Source organism: Aquarana catesbeiana, linkage group LG03 (assembly GCF_042186555.1).
Source record: "Aquarana catesbeiana isolate 2022-GZ linkage group LG03, ASM4218655v1, whole genome shotgun sequence".
Classification (NCBI taxonomy): domain Eukaryota; kingdom Metazoa; phylum Chordata; class Amphibia; order Anura; family Ranidae; genus Aquarana; species Aquarana catesbeiana.
In genome coordinates, this window is record NC_133326.1 from 435,637,212 (window position 1) to 435,651,525 (window position 14,314).

Consider the following 14,314-nt stretch of genomic DNA (forward strand, 5'->3'; position numbering starts at 1 on the left):
AGCTGAACACTGTGAGGAGGATGCACTACACTAACTTGTAGCTTTAGCTGAACACTGTGAGGAGGACGCACTACACTAACTTGTAGCTTTAGCTGAACACTGTGAGGAGGACGCACTACACTAACTTGTAGCTTTAGCTGAACACTGTGAGGAGGACGCACTACACTAACTTGTAGCTTTAGCTGAACACTGTGCACTACACTAACTTGTAGCTTTAGCTGAACACTGTGAGGAGGACGTACTACACTAATTGTAGTTTTAACTGAACACTGTTCAGAGGTCGCACTACACTAACTTGTAGCTTTAGCTGAACACTGTGCAGAGGTTGCACTACACTAAGTTGTAGCTTTAGCTGAACACTGTGCAGAGGTCGCACTACACTAACTTGTAGCTTTAGCTGAACACTGTTCAGAGGACACACTACACTAACTTGTAGCTTTAGCTGAACACTGTGCAGGGGTCGCACTATACTAACTTGTGGCTTTAGCTGAACACTGTTCAGAGAACACACTATACTAACTTGTAGCTTTAGCTGAACACTGTTCAGAGGAGGCACTACACTAACTTGTAGCTTTAGCTGAACACAGTGAGGAGGATGCATTACACTAACTTGTAGCTTTAGCTGAACACTGTGCAGGGGTCGCACTACACTAACTTGTAGCTTTAGCTGAACACTGTTCAGAGGACGCACTACACTAACTTGTAGCTTTAGCTGAACACTGTTAGGAGGACGCACTACACTAATTTGTAACTTTAGCTGAACACTGTTCACTACACTAGTAGCTTTAGCTGAACACTGTGAGGAGGACGCACTACACTATTTTGTAGCTTTAGCTGAACACTGTGCACTACACTAACTTGTAGGTTTAGCTGAACACTGTGAGGAGGATGCACTACACTAACTTGTAGCTTTAGCTGAACACTGTTCAGAGGTCGCACTACACTAACTTGTAGCTTTAGCTGAACACTTTGCAGAGATCGCACTACACTAACTTGTAGCTTTAGCTGAACACTGTGAGGAGGACGCACTACATTAACTTGTAACTTTAGCTGAACACTGTGCACTACACTAGTAGCTTTAGCTGAACACTGTGAGGAGGACGCACTACACTATTTTGTAGCTTTAGCTGAACACTGAGGAGAACGCACTACACTAACTTGTAGCTTTAGCTGAACACTGTGCACTACACTAACTTGTAGCTTTAGCTGAACACTGTGAGGAGGACACACTACACTAACTTGTAACTTTAGCTGAACACTTTGCAGAGGTCACACTACACTAACTTGTAGCTTTAGCTGAACACTGTGAGGAGGACGCATTACACTAACTTGTAGCTTTAGCTGAACACTGTGAGGAGGACGCACTACCCTAACTTGTAGCTTTAGCTGAACACTGACACTGTGCACTACACTAACTTGTAGCTTTAGCTGAACACTGTGCAGAGGTCACACTACAATAACTTGTAGCTTTAGCTGAACACTGTTCATAGGACGCACTACTCTAACTTGTAGCTTTAGCTGAACACTGTGCAGGGGACGCACTACACTAACTTGTAGCTTTAGCTGAACACTGTTCAGAGGACGCACTACACTAACTTGTAGATTTAGCTGAACACTGTGAGGAGGACGCACTACACTAACTTGTAACTTTAGCTGAACACTGTGCACTACACTAGTAGCTTTAGCTGAACACTGTGAGGAGGACGCACTACACTATTTTGTAGCTTTAGCTGAACACTGTGAGGAGGACGCACTACACTAACTTGTAGCTTTAGCTCAACACTGTGCACCACACTAACTTGTAGCTTTAGCTGAACACTGTGAGTAGGACACACTACACTAACTTGTAGCTTTAGCTGAACACTGTGCAGAGGTCACACTACACTAACTTGTAGCTTTAGCTGAATACTGTGAGGAGGACGCACTACACTAACTTGTAGCTTTAGCTGAACACTGTGCACTACACTAACTTGTAGCTTTAGCTGAACACAGTGCACTACACTAACTTGTAGCTTTAGCTGAACACTGTGCAGAGGTCACACTACACTAACTTGTAGCTTTAGCTGAACACTGTGAGGAGGATGCACTACACTAACTTGTAGCTTTAGCTGAACACTGTGAGGAGGACGCACTACACTAACTTGTAGCTTTAGCTGAACACTGTGAGGAGGACGCACTACACTAACTTGTAGCTTTAGCTGAACACTGTGAGGAGGACGCACTACACTAACTTGTAGCTTTAGCTGAACACTGTGCACTACACTAACTTGTAGCTTTAGCTGAACACTGTGAGGAGGACGTACTACACTAATTGTAGCTTTAACTGAACACTGTTCAGAGGTCGCACTACACTAACTTGTAGCTTTAGCTGAACACTGTGCAGAGGTTGCACTACACTAAGTTGTAGCTTTAGCTGAACACTGTGCAGAGGTCGCACTACACTAACTTGTAGCTTTAGCTGAACACTGTTCAGAGGACACACTACACTAACTTGTAGCTTTAGCTGAACACTGTGCAGGGGTCGCACTATACTAACTTGTAGCTTTAGCTGAACACTGTTCAGAGAACACACTATACTAATTTGTAGCTTTAGCTGAACACTGTTCAGAGGAGGCACTACACTAACTTGTAGCTTTAGCTGAACACAGTGAGGAGGATGCATTACACTAACTTTTAGCTTTAGCTGAACACTGTGCAGGGGTCGCACTACACTAACTTGTAGCTTTAGCTGAACACTGTTCAGAGGACGCACTACACTAACTTGTAGCTTTAGCTGAACACTGTTAGGAGGACGCACTACACTAATTTGTAACTTTAGCTGAACACTGTTCACTACACTAGTAGCTTTAGCTGAACACTGTGAGGAGGACGCACTACACTATTTTGTAGCTTTAGCTGAACACTGTGCACTACACTAACTTGTAGCTTTAGCTGAACACTGTGAGGAGGATGCACTACACTAACTTGTAGCTTTAGCTGAACACTGTTCAGAGGTCGCACTACACTAACTTGTAGCTTTAGCTGAACACTTTGCAGAGATCGCACTACACTAACTTGTAGCTTTAGCTCAACACTGTGAGGAGGACGCACTACACTAACTTGTAACTTTAGCTGAACACTGTGCACTACACTAGTAGCTTTAGCTGAACACTGTGAGGAGGACGCACTACACTATTTTGTAGCTTTAGCTGAACACTGAGGAGAACGCAATACACTAACTTGTAGCTTTAGCTGAACACTGTGCACTACACTAACTTGTAGCTTTAGCTGAACACTGTGAGGAGGACACACTACACTAACTTGTAGCTTTAGCTGAACACTGTGCAGAGGTCACACTACACTAACTTGTAGTTTTAGCTGAACACTGTGAGGAGGACGCATTACACTAACTTGTAGCTTTAGCTGAACACTGTGAGGAGGACGCACTACCCTAACTTGTAGCTTTAGCTGAACACTGACACTGTGCACTACACTAACTTGTAGCTTTAGCTGAACACTGTGCAGAGGTCACACTACAATAACTTGTAGCTTTAGCTGAACACTGTGAGGAGGATGCACTACACTAACTTGTAGCTTTAGCTGAACACTGTGAGGAGGACGCACTACACTAACTTGTAGCTTTAGCTGAACACTGTGCACTACACTAACTTGTAGCTTTAGCTGAACACTGTGAGGAGGACGTACTACACTAACTTGTAGCTTTAACTGAACACTGTTCAGAGGTCGCACTACACTAACTTGTAGCTTTAGCTGAACACTGTGCAGAGGTCGCACTAAACTAACTTGTAGCTTTAGCTGAACACTGTGCAGAGGTCGCACTACACTAACTTGTAGCTTTAGCTGAACACTGTTCAGAGGACACACTACACTAACTTGTAGCTTTAGCTGAACACTGTGCAGGGGTCGCACTACACTATCTTGTAGGTTTAGCTGAACACTGTTCCGAGGACGCACTACACTACCTTGTGGCTTTAGCTGAACACTGTGAGGAGGACGCACTACACTAACTTGTAGCTTTAGCTGAACACTGTGAGGAGGACGCACTACACTAACTTGTAGCTTTAGCTGAACATTGTGCACTACACTAGTAGCTTTAGCTGAACACTGTGAGGAGGACGCACTACACTAACTTGTAGCTTTAGCTGAACACTGTTCAGAGGTCGCACTACACTAACTTGTAGCTTTAGCTGAACACTGTGCAGAGGTCGCACTACACTCGCTTGTAGCTTTAGCTGAACACTGTGTAGAGGTCGCACTACACTAACTTGTAGCTTTAGCTGAAATCTGTTCAGAGGACATACTACACTAACTTGTAGCTTTAGCTGAACACTGTGCAGGGGTCGCACTACACTAACTTGTAGCTTTAGCTGAACACTGTTCAGAGGACGCACTACACTAACTTGTAGCTTTAGCTGAACACTGTGAGGAGGACGCACTACACCAACTTGTAGCTTTAGCTGAACACTGTGAGGAGGACGCACTACACTAACTTGTAACTTTAGCTGAACACTGTGCACTACACTAGTAGCTTTAGCTGAACACTGTGAAGAGGACGCACTACACTAACTTGTATCTTTAGCTGAACACTGTGCACTACACTACCTTGTAGCTTTAGCTGAACAGTGTGAGGAGGACGTACTACACTAACTTGTAGCTTTAGCTGAACACTGTGCAGAGGTCACACTACACTAACTTGTAGCTTTAGCTGAATACTGTGCACTACACTAACTTGTAGCTTTAGCTGAACACTGTGAGAAGGATTCACTATACTAACTTGTAGTTTTAGCTGAACACTGTAAGGAGGACGCACTACACTAACTTGTAGCTTTAGCTGAACACTGTGCACATCACTAACTTGTAGCTTTAGCTGAATACTGTGAGGAGGACTCACTAAACTAACTTGTAGCTTTAGCTGAACAATGTGCACTACACTAACTTGTAGCTTTAGCTGAACACTGTGAGGAGGACGCACTAGACTAACTTTTAGCTTTAGCTGAACACTGTGCAGAGGTCACACTACACTAACTTATAGCTTTAGCTAAACACTGTGAGGAGGACGCACTAGACTAACTTGTAGCTTTAGCTGAACACTGTGCAGAGGTCACACTACACTAACTTGTAGCTTTAGCTGAACACTGTGAGGAGGACGCACTACACTAACTTGTAGCTTTAGCTGAACACTGTGAGGAGGACGCACTACACTAACTTGTAGCTTTAACTGAACACTGTGAGGAGGACGCACTACACTAACTTGTAACTTTAGCTGAACACTGTGCACTACACTAACTTGTAGCTTTATCTGAACACTGTAAGGAGGACACACTACACTAACTTGTAGCTTTAGCTGAACACTGTGTGGAGCACGCACTACACTAACTTGTAACTTTAGCTGAACACTGTGCACTACACTAGTAGCTTTAGCTGAACACTGTAAGGAGGACGCACCACACTATTTTGTAGCTTTAGCTGAACACTGTGAGGAGGACGCACTACACAAACTTGTAGCTTTAGCTGAACACTGTGCACTACAGTAACTTGTAGCTTTAGCTGAACACTGTGAGGAGGACACACTACACTAACTTGTAGCTTTAGCTGAACACTGTGCAGCGGTCACACTACAATAACTTGTAGCTTTAGCTGAACACTGTGAGGAGTATGCACTACACTAACTTGTAGCTTTAGCTGAACACTGTGAGGAGGACGCACTACACTAACTTGTAACTTTAGCTGAACACTGTGCACTACACTTGTAGCTTTAGATGAACACTGTGAGGAGTACGCACTACACTAACTTGTAACTTTAGCTGAACACTGTGCAGAGGTAGCACTACACTAACTTGTAGCTTTAGCTGAACACTGTTCAGAGGTCGCACTACACTAACTTGTAGCTTTAACTGAACACTGTTCAGAGGTCGCACTACACTAACTTGTAGCTTTATCTGAACACTGTGAGGAGGACGCACTAACTTGTAGCTTTAGCTGAACACTGTTCAGAGGTCGCACTACACTAACTTGTAGCTTTAGCTGAACACTGTGCAGATGTCGCACTACACTAACTTGTAGCTTTAACTGAACACTGTGCAGAAGTCGCACAACACTAACTTGTAGCTTTAGCTGAACACTGTTCAGAGGACACACTACACTAACTTGTAGCTTTAGCTGAACACTGTGCAGGGGTCGCACTACACTAACTTGTAGCTTTAGCTGAACACTGTTCGGAGGACGCACTACACTAACTTGTAGCTTTAGCTGAACACTGTGAGGAGGACGCACTACACTAACTGGTAGCTTTAGCTGAACACTGTGCAGGGGTCACACTACACTAACTTGTAGCTTTAGCTGAACACTGTTCAGAGGACGCACTACACTAACTTGTAGCTTTAGCTGAACTCTGTGAGGAGGACGCACTACACTAACTTGTAGCTTTAGCTGAACACTGTGTAGAGGTCGCACTACACTAACTTGTTGCTTTAGCTGAACACTGTTCAGAGGACGCACTACTCTAACTTGTAGCTTTAGCTGAACACTGTTCAGAGGACGCACTACTCTAACTTGTAGCTTTAGCTGAACACTGTGCAGAGATCGCACTACACTAACTTGTAGCTTTAGCTGAACACTGTGAGTAGGACGCACTACACTAACTTGTAACTTTAGCTGAACACTGTGCACTACACTAGTAGCTTTAGCTGAACACTGTGAGGAGGACGCACTACAATATTTTGTAGCTTTAGCTGAACACTGTGAGGAGGACGCACTACACCAACTTGTAGCTTTAGCTGAACACTGTGCACTACACTAACTTGTAGCTTTAGCTGAACACTGTGAGGAGGACACACTACATTAACTTGTAGCTTTAGCTGAACACTGTGCAGAGGTCACACTACACTAACTTGTAGCTTTAGCTGAACACTGTGAGGAGGACGCATTACACTAACTTGTAGCTTTAGCTGAACACTGTGAGGAGGACGCACTACACTAACTTGTAGCTTTAGCTGAACACTGTGCACTACACTAACTTGTAGCTTTAGCTGAACACTGTGCACTACACTAACTTGTAGCTTTAGCTGAACACTGTGCAGAGGTCACACTACACTAACTTGTAGCTTTAGCTGAACACTGTGCAGAGGTCGCACTACACTAACTTGTAGCTTTAGCTGAACACTGTTCAGAGGACACACTACACTAACTTGTAGCTTTAGCTGAACACTGTGCCGGTGTCGCACTACACTAACTTGTAGCTTTAGCTGAACACTGTTCAGAGGACGCACTACACTAACTTGTAGCTTTAGCTGAACACTGTGAGGAGGACGCACTACACTAACTTGTAGCTTTAGCTGAACACTGTGAGGAGGACGCACTACACTAACTTGTAACTTTAGCTGAGCACTGTGCACTACACTAGTAGCTTTAGCTGAACACTGTGAGGAGGACGCACTACACTAACTTGTAGCTTTAGCTGAACACTGTACACTACACTAACTTGTAGCTTTAGCTGAACACTGTGAGGAGGACGCACTACACTAACTTGTAGCTTTAGCTGAACACTGTGCAGAGGTCACACTACACTAACTTGTAGCTTTAGCTTAACACTGTGAGGAGGATGCACCACACTAACTTGTAGCTTTAGCTGAACACTGTGAGGAGGACGCACTACACTAACTTGTAGCTTTAGCCGAACACTGTGAGGAGGACGCACTACACTACTACACTAACTTGTAGCTTTAGCTGAACACTGTGCACTACACTAACTTGTAGCTTTAGCTGAACACTGTGAGGAGGACACACTACACTAACTTGTAGCTTTAGCTGAATACTGTGCAGAGGTCACACTACACTAACTTGTAGCTTTAGCTGAACACAGTGACGAGGATGCACTACACTAACTTGTGGCTTTAGCTGAACACTGTGAGGAGGACGCACTACACTAACTTGTAGCTTTAGCTGAACACTGTGAGGAGGACGCACTACACTAACTTGTAGCTTTAGCTGAACACTGTGCACTACACTAGTAGCTTTAGCTGAACACTGTGAGGAGGACGCACTACACTAACTTGTAGCTTTAGCTGAACACTGTTCAGAGGTCGCACTACACTAACTTGTAGCTTTAGCTGAACACTGTGCAGAGGTCGCACTACACTCGCTTGTAGCTTTAGCTGAACACTGTGTAGAGGTCGCACTACACTAACTTGTAGCTTTAGCTGAACACTGTTCAGAGGACATACTACACTAACTTGTAGCTTTAGCTGAACACTGTGCAGGGGTCGCACTACACTAACTTGTAGCTTTAGCTGAACACTGTTCAGAGGACGCACTACACTAACTTGTAGCTTTAGCTGAACACTGTGAGGAGGACGCACTACACCAACTTGTAGCTTTAGCTGAACACTGTGAGGAGGACGCACTACACTAACTTGTAACTTTAGCTGAACACTGTGCACTACACTAGTAGCTTTAGCTGAACACTGTGAAGAGGACGCACTACACTAACTTGTATCTTTAGCTGAACACTGTGCACTACACTACCTTGTAGCTTTAGCTGAACAGTGTGAGGAGGACGTACTACACTAACTTGTAGCTTTAGCTGAACACTGTGCAGAGGTCACACTACACTAAATTGTAGCTTTAGCTGAATACTGTGCACTACACTAACTTGTAGCTTTAGCTGAACACTGTGAGAAGGATTCACTATACTAACTTGTAGTTTTAGCTGAACACTGTAAGGAGGACGCACTACCCTAACTTGTAGCTTTAGCTGAACACTGTGCACATCACTAACTTGTAGCTTTAGCTGAATACTGTGAGGAGGACTCACTAAACTAACTTGTAGCTTTAGCTGAACAATGTGCACTACACTAACTTGTAGCTTTAGCTGAACACTGTGCAGGGGTCGCACTACACTAACTTGTAGCTTTAGCTGAACACTGTGCAGAAGTCGCACAACACTAACTTGTAGCTTTAGCTGAACACTGTTCAGAGGACACACTACACTAACTTTTAGCTTTAGCTGAACACTGTGCAGGGGTCGCACTACACTAACTTGTAGCTTTAGCTGAACACTGTTCAGAGGACGCACTACACTAACTTTTAGCTTTAGCTGAACACTGTGAGGAGGACGCACTACACTAACTTGTAGCTTTAGCTGAACACTATGCAGGGGTCGCACTACACTAACTTTTAGCTTTAGCTGAACACTGTTCAGAGGACGCACTACACTAACTTGTAGCTTTAGCTGAACACTGTGAGGAGGACGCACTACACTAACTTGTAGCTTTAGCTGAACACAGTGCAGAGATCGCACTACACTAACTTGTAGCTTTAGCTGAACACTGTGAGGAGGACGCACTACACTAACTTGTAACTTTAGCTGAACACTGTGCACTACACTAGTAGCTTTAGCTGAACACTGTTAGGAGGACGCACTACACTATTTTGTAGCTTTAGCTGAACACTGTGAGGAGGACGCACTAAACTAACTTGTAGCTTTAGCTGAACACTGTGCACTACACTAACTTGTAGCTTTAGCTGAACACTGTGAGTAGGACACACTACACTAACTTGTAGCTTTAGCTGAACACTGTGCAGAGGTCACACTACACTAACTTGTAGCTTTAGCTGAACACTGTGAGGAGGACGCATTACACTAACTTGTAGCTTTAGCTGAACACTGTGAGGAGGACGCACTACACTAACTTGTAGCTTTAGCTGAACACTGTGCACTACACTAACTTGTAGCTTTAGCTGAACACTGTGCACTACACTAACTTGTAGCTTTAGCTGAACACTGTGCACTACACTAACTTGTAGCTTTAGCTGAACACTGTGCAGAGGTCACACTACACTAACTTGTAGCTTTAGCTGAACACTGTGAGGAGGATGCACTAAACTAACTTGTAGCTTTAGCTGAACACTGTGAGGAGGACGCACTACACTAACTTGTAGCTTTAGCTGAACACTGTGAGGAGGACGCACTACACTAACTAGTAGCTTTAGCTGAACACTGTGAGGAGGACGCACTACACTAACTTGTAGCTTTAGCTGAACACTGTGCACTACACTAACTTGTAGCTTTAGCTGAACACTGTGAGGAGGACGCACTACACTAACTTGTAACTTTAACTGAACACTGTTCAGAGGTCGCACTACACTAACTTGTAGCTTTAGCTGAACACTGTGCAGAGGTCGCACTACACTAACTGGTAGCTTTAGCTGAACACTGTGCACTACACTAGTAGCTTTAGCTGAACACTGTGAGGAGGACGCACTACACTAACTTGTAGCTTTAGCTGAACACTGTTCAGAGGTCGCACTACACTAACTTGTAGCTTTAGCTGAACACTGTGCAGAGGTCGCACTACACTCACTTGTAGCTTTAGCTGAACACTGTGTAGAGGTCGCACTACACTAACTTGTAGCTTTAGCTGAACACTGTTCAGAGGACATACTACACTAACTTGTAGCTTTAGCTGAACACTGTGCAGGGGTCGCACTACACTAACTTGTAGCTTTAGCTGAACACTGTTCAGAGGACGCACTACACTAACTTGTAGCTTTAGCTGAACACTGTGAGGAGGACGCACTACACTAACTTGTAGCTTTAGCTGAACACTGTGAGGAGGACGCACTACACTAACTTGTATCTTTAGCTGAACACTGTGCACTACACTACCTTGTAGCTTTAGCTGAACAGTGTGAGGAGGGCGTACTACACTAACTTGTAGCTTTAGCTGAACACTGCGCAGAGGTCACACTACACTAACTTGTAGCTTTAGCTGAATACAGTGCACTACATTCGCTTGTAGCTTTAGCTGAACACTGTGAGGAGGATTCACTACACTAACTTGTAGTTTTAGCTGAACACTGTGAGGAGGACGCACTACACTAACTTGTAGCTTTAGCTGAACACTGCACATCACTAACTTGTAGCTTTAGCTGAATACTGTGAGGAGGACGCACTACACTAACTTGTAGCTTTAGCTGAACAATGTGCACTACACTAACTTGTAGCTTTAGCTGAACACTGTGCAGGGGTCGCACTACACTAACTTGTAGCTTTAGCTGAACACTGTGCAGAAGTCGCACAACACTAACTTGTAGCTTTAGCTGAACACTGTTCAGAGGACACACTACACTAACTTGTAGCTTTAGCTGAACACTGTGCAGGGGTCGCACTACACTAACTTGTAGCTTTAGCTGAACACTGTTCAGAGGACGCACTACACTAACTTGTAGCTTTAGCTGAACACTGTAAGGAGGACGCACTACACTAACTTGTAGCTTTAGCTGAACACTGTGCAGGGGTCGCACTACACTAACTTGTAGCTTTAGCTGAACACTGTTCAGAGGACGCACTACACTAACTTGTAGCTTTAGCTGAACACTGTGAGGAGGACGCACTACACTAACTTGTAGCTTTAGCTGAACACAGTACAGAGATCGCACTACACTAACTTGTAGCTTTAGCTGAATACTGTGATCAGGACGCACTACACTAACTTGTAACTTTAGCTGAACACTGTGCACTACACTAGTAGCTTTAGCTGAACACTGTTAGGAGGACGCACTACACTATTTTATAGCTTTAGCTGAACACTGTGAGGAGGACGCACTACACTAACTTGTAGCTTTAGCTGAACACTGTGCACTACACTAACTTGTAGCTTTAGCTGAACACTGTGAGGAGGACACACTACACTAACTTGTAGCTTTAGCTGAACACTGTGCAGAGGTCACACTACACTAACTTGTAGCTTAACTGAACACTGTGAGGAGGACGCATTACACTAACTTGTAGCTTTAGCTGAACACTGTGAGGAGGACGCACTACACTAACTTGTAGCTTTAGCTGAACACTGTGCACTACACTAACTTGTAGCTTTAGCTGAACACTGTGCCCTACACTAACTTGTAGCTTTAGCTGAACACTGTGCAGAGGTCACACTACACTAACTTGTAGCTTTAGCTGAACACTGTGATTAGGATGCACTAAACTAACTTGTAGCTTTAGCTGAACACTGTGAGGAGGACGCACTACACTAACTTGTAGCTTTAGCTGAACACTGTGAGGAGGACGCACTACACTAACTAGTAGCTTTAGCTGAACACTGTGAGGAGGACGCACTACACTAACTTGTAGCTTTAGCTGAACAGTGTGCACTACACTAACTTGTAGCTTTAGCTGAACACTGTGAGGAGGACGCACTACACTAACTTGTAATTTTAACTGAACACTGTTCAGAGGTCGCACTACACTAACTTGTAGCTTTAGCTGAACACTGTGCAGAGGTCGCACTACACTAACTGGTAGCTTTAGCTGAACACTGTGCAGAGGTCGCACTACACTAACTTGTAGCTTTAGCTGAACACTGTTCAGAGGACACACTACACTAACTTGTAGCTTTAGCTGAACACTGTGCCGGGGTCGCACTACACTAACTTGTAGCTTTAGCTGAACACTGTTCAGAGGACGCACTACACTAACTTGTAGCCTTAGCTGAACACTGTGAGGAGGACGCACTACACTAACTTGTAGCTTTAGCTGAACACTGTGAGGAGGACGCACTACACTAACTTGTAACTTTAGCTGAGCACTGTGCACTACACTAGTAGCTTTAGCTGAACACTGTGAGGAGGACGCACTATACTAACTTGTAGCTTTAGCTGAACACTGTGCACTACACTAACTTGTAGCTTTAGCTGAACACTGTGAGGAGGACGCACTACACTAACTTGTAGCTTTAGCTGAACACTGTGCAGGGGTCGCACTACACTAACTTGTAGCTTTAGCTGAACACTGTGCAGAAGTCGCACAACACTAACTTGTAGCTTTAGCTGAACACTGTTCAGAGGACACACTACACTAACTTGTAGCTTTAGCTGAACACTGTGAAGGGGTCGCACTACACTAACTTGTAGCTTTAGCTGAACACTGTTCAGAGGACGCACTACACTAACTTGTAGCTTTAGCTGAACACTGTGAGGAGGACGCACTACACTAACTTGTAGCTTTAGCTGAACACTGTGCAGGGGTCGCACTACACTAACTTGTAGCTTTATCTGAACACTGTTCAGAGGACGCACTACACTAACTTGAAGCTTTAGCTGAACACTGTGAGGAGGACGCACTACACTAACTTGTAGCTTTAGCTGAACACAGTACAGAGATCGCACTACACTAACTTGTAGCTTTAGCTGAACACTGTGATCAGGACGCACTACACTAACTTGTAACTTTAGCTGAACACTGTGCACTACACTAGTAGCTTTAGCTGAACACTGTTAGGAGGACGCACTACCCTATTTTATAGCTTTAGCTGAACACTGTGAGGAGGACGCACTACACTAACTTGTAGCTTTAGCTGAACACTGTGCACTACACTAACTTGTAGCTTTAGCTGAACACTGTGAGGAGGACACACTACACTAACTTGTAGCTTTAGCTGAACACTGTGCAGAGGTCACACTACACTAACTTGTAGCTTAACTGAACACTGTGAGGAGGACGCATTACACTAACTTGTAGCTTTAGCAGAACACTGTGAGGAGGACGCACTACACTAACTTGTAGCTTTAGCTGAACACTGTGCACTACACTAACTTGTAGCTTTAGCTGAACACTGTGCCCTACACTAACTTGTAGCTTTAGCTGAACACTGTGCAGAGGTCACACTACACTAACTTGTAGCTTTAGCTGAACACTGTGAGGAGGATGCACTAAACTAACTTGTAGCTTTAGCTGAACACTGTGAGGAGGACGCACTACACTAACTTGTAGCTTTAGCTGAACACTGTGAGGAGGACGCACTACACTAACTAGTAGCTTTAGCTGAACACTGTGAGGAGGACGCACTACACTAACTTGTAGCTTTAGCTGAACAGTGTGCACTACACTAACTTGTAGCTTTAGCTGAACACTGTGAGGAGGACGCACTACACTAACTTGTAACTTTAACTGAACACTGTTCAGAGGTCGCACTACACTAACTTGTAGCTTTAGCTGAACACTGTGCAGAGGTCGCACTACACTAACTGGTAGCTTTAGCTGAACACTGTGCAGAGGTCGCACTACACTAACTTGTAGCTTTAGCTGAACACTGTTCAGAGGACACACTACACTAACTTGTAGCTTTAGCTGAACACTGTGCCGGGGTCGCACTACACTAACTTGTAGCTTTAGCTGAACACTGTTCAGAGGACACACTACACTAACTTGTAGCCTTAGCTGAACACTGTGAGGAGGACGCACTACACTAACTTGTAACTTTAGCTGAGCACTGTGCACTACACTAGTAGCTTTAGCTGAACACTGTGAGGAGGA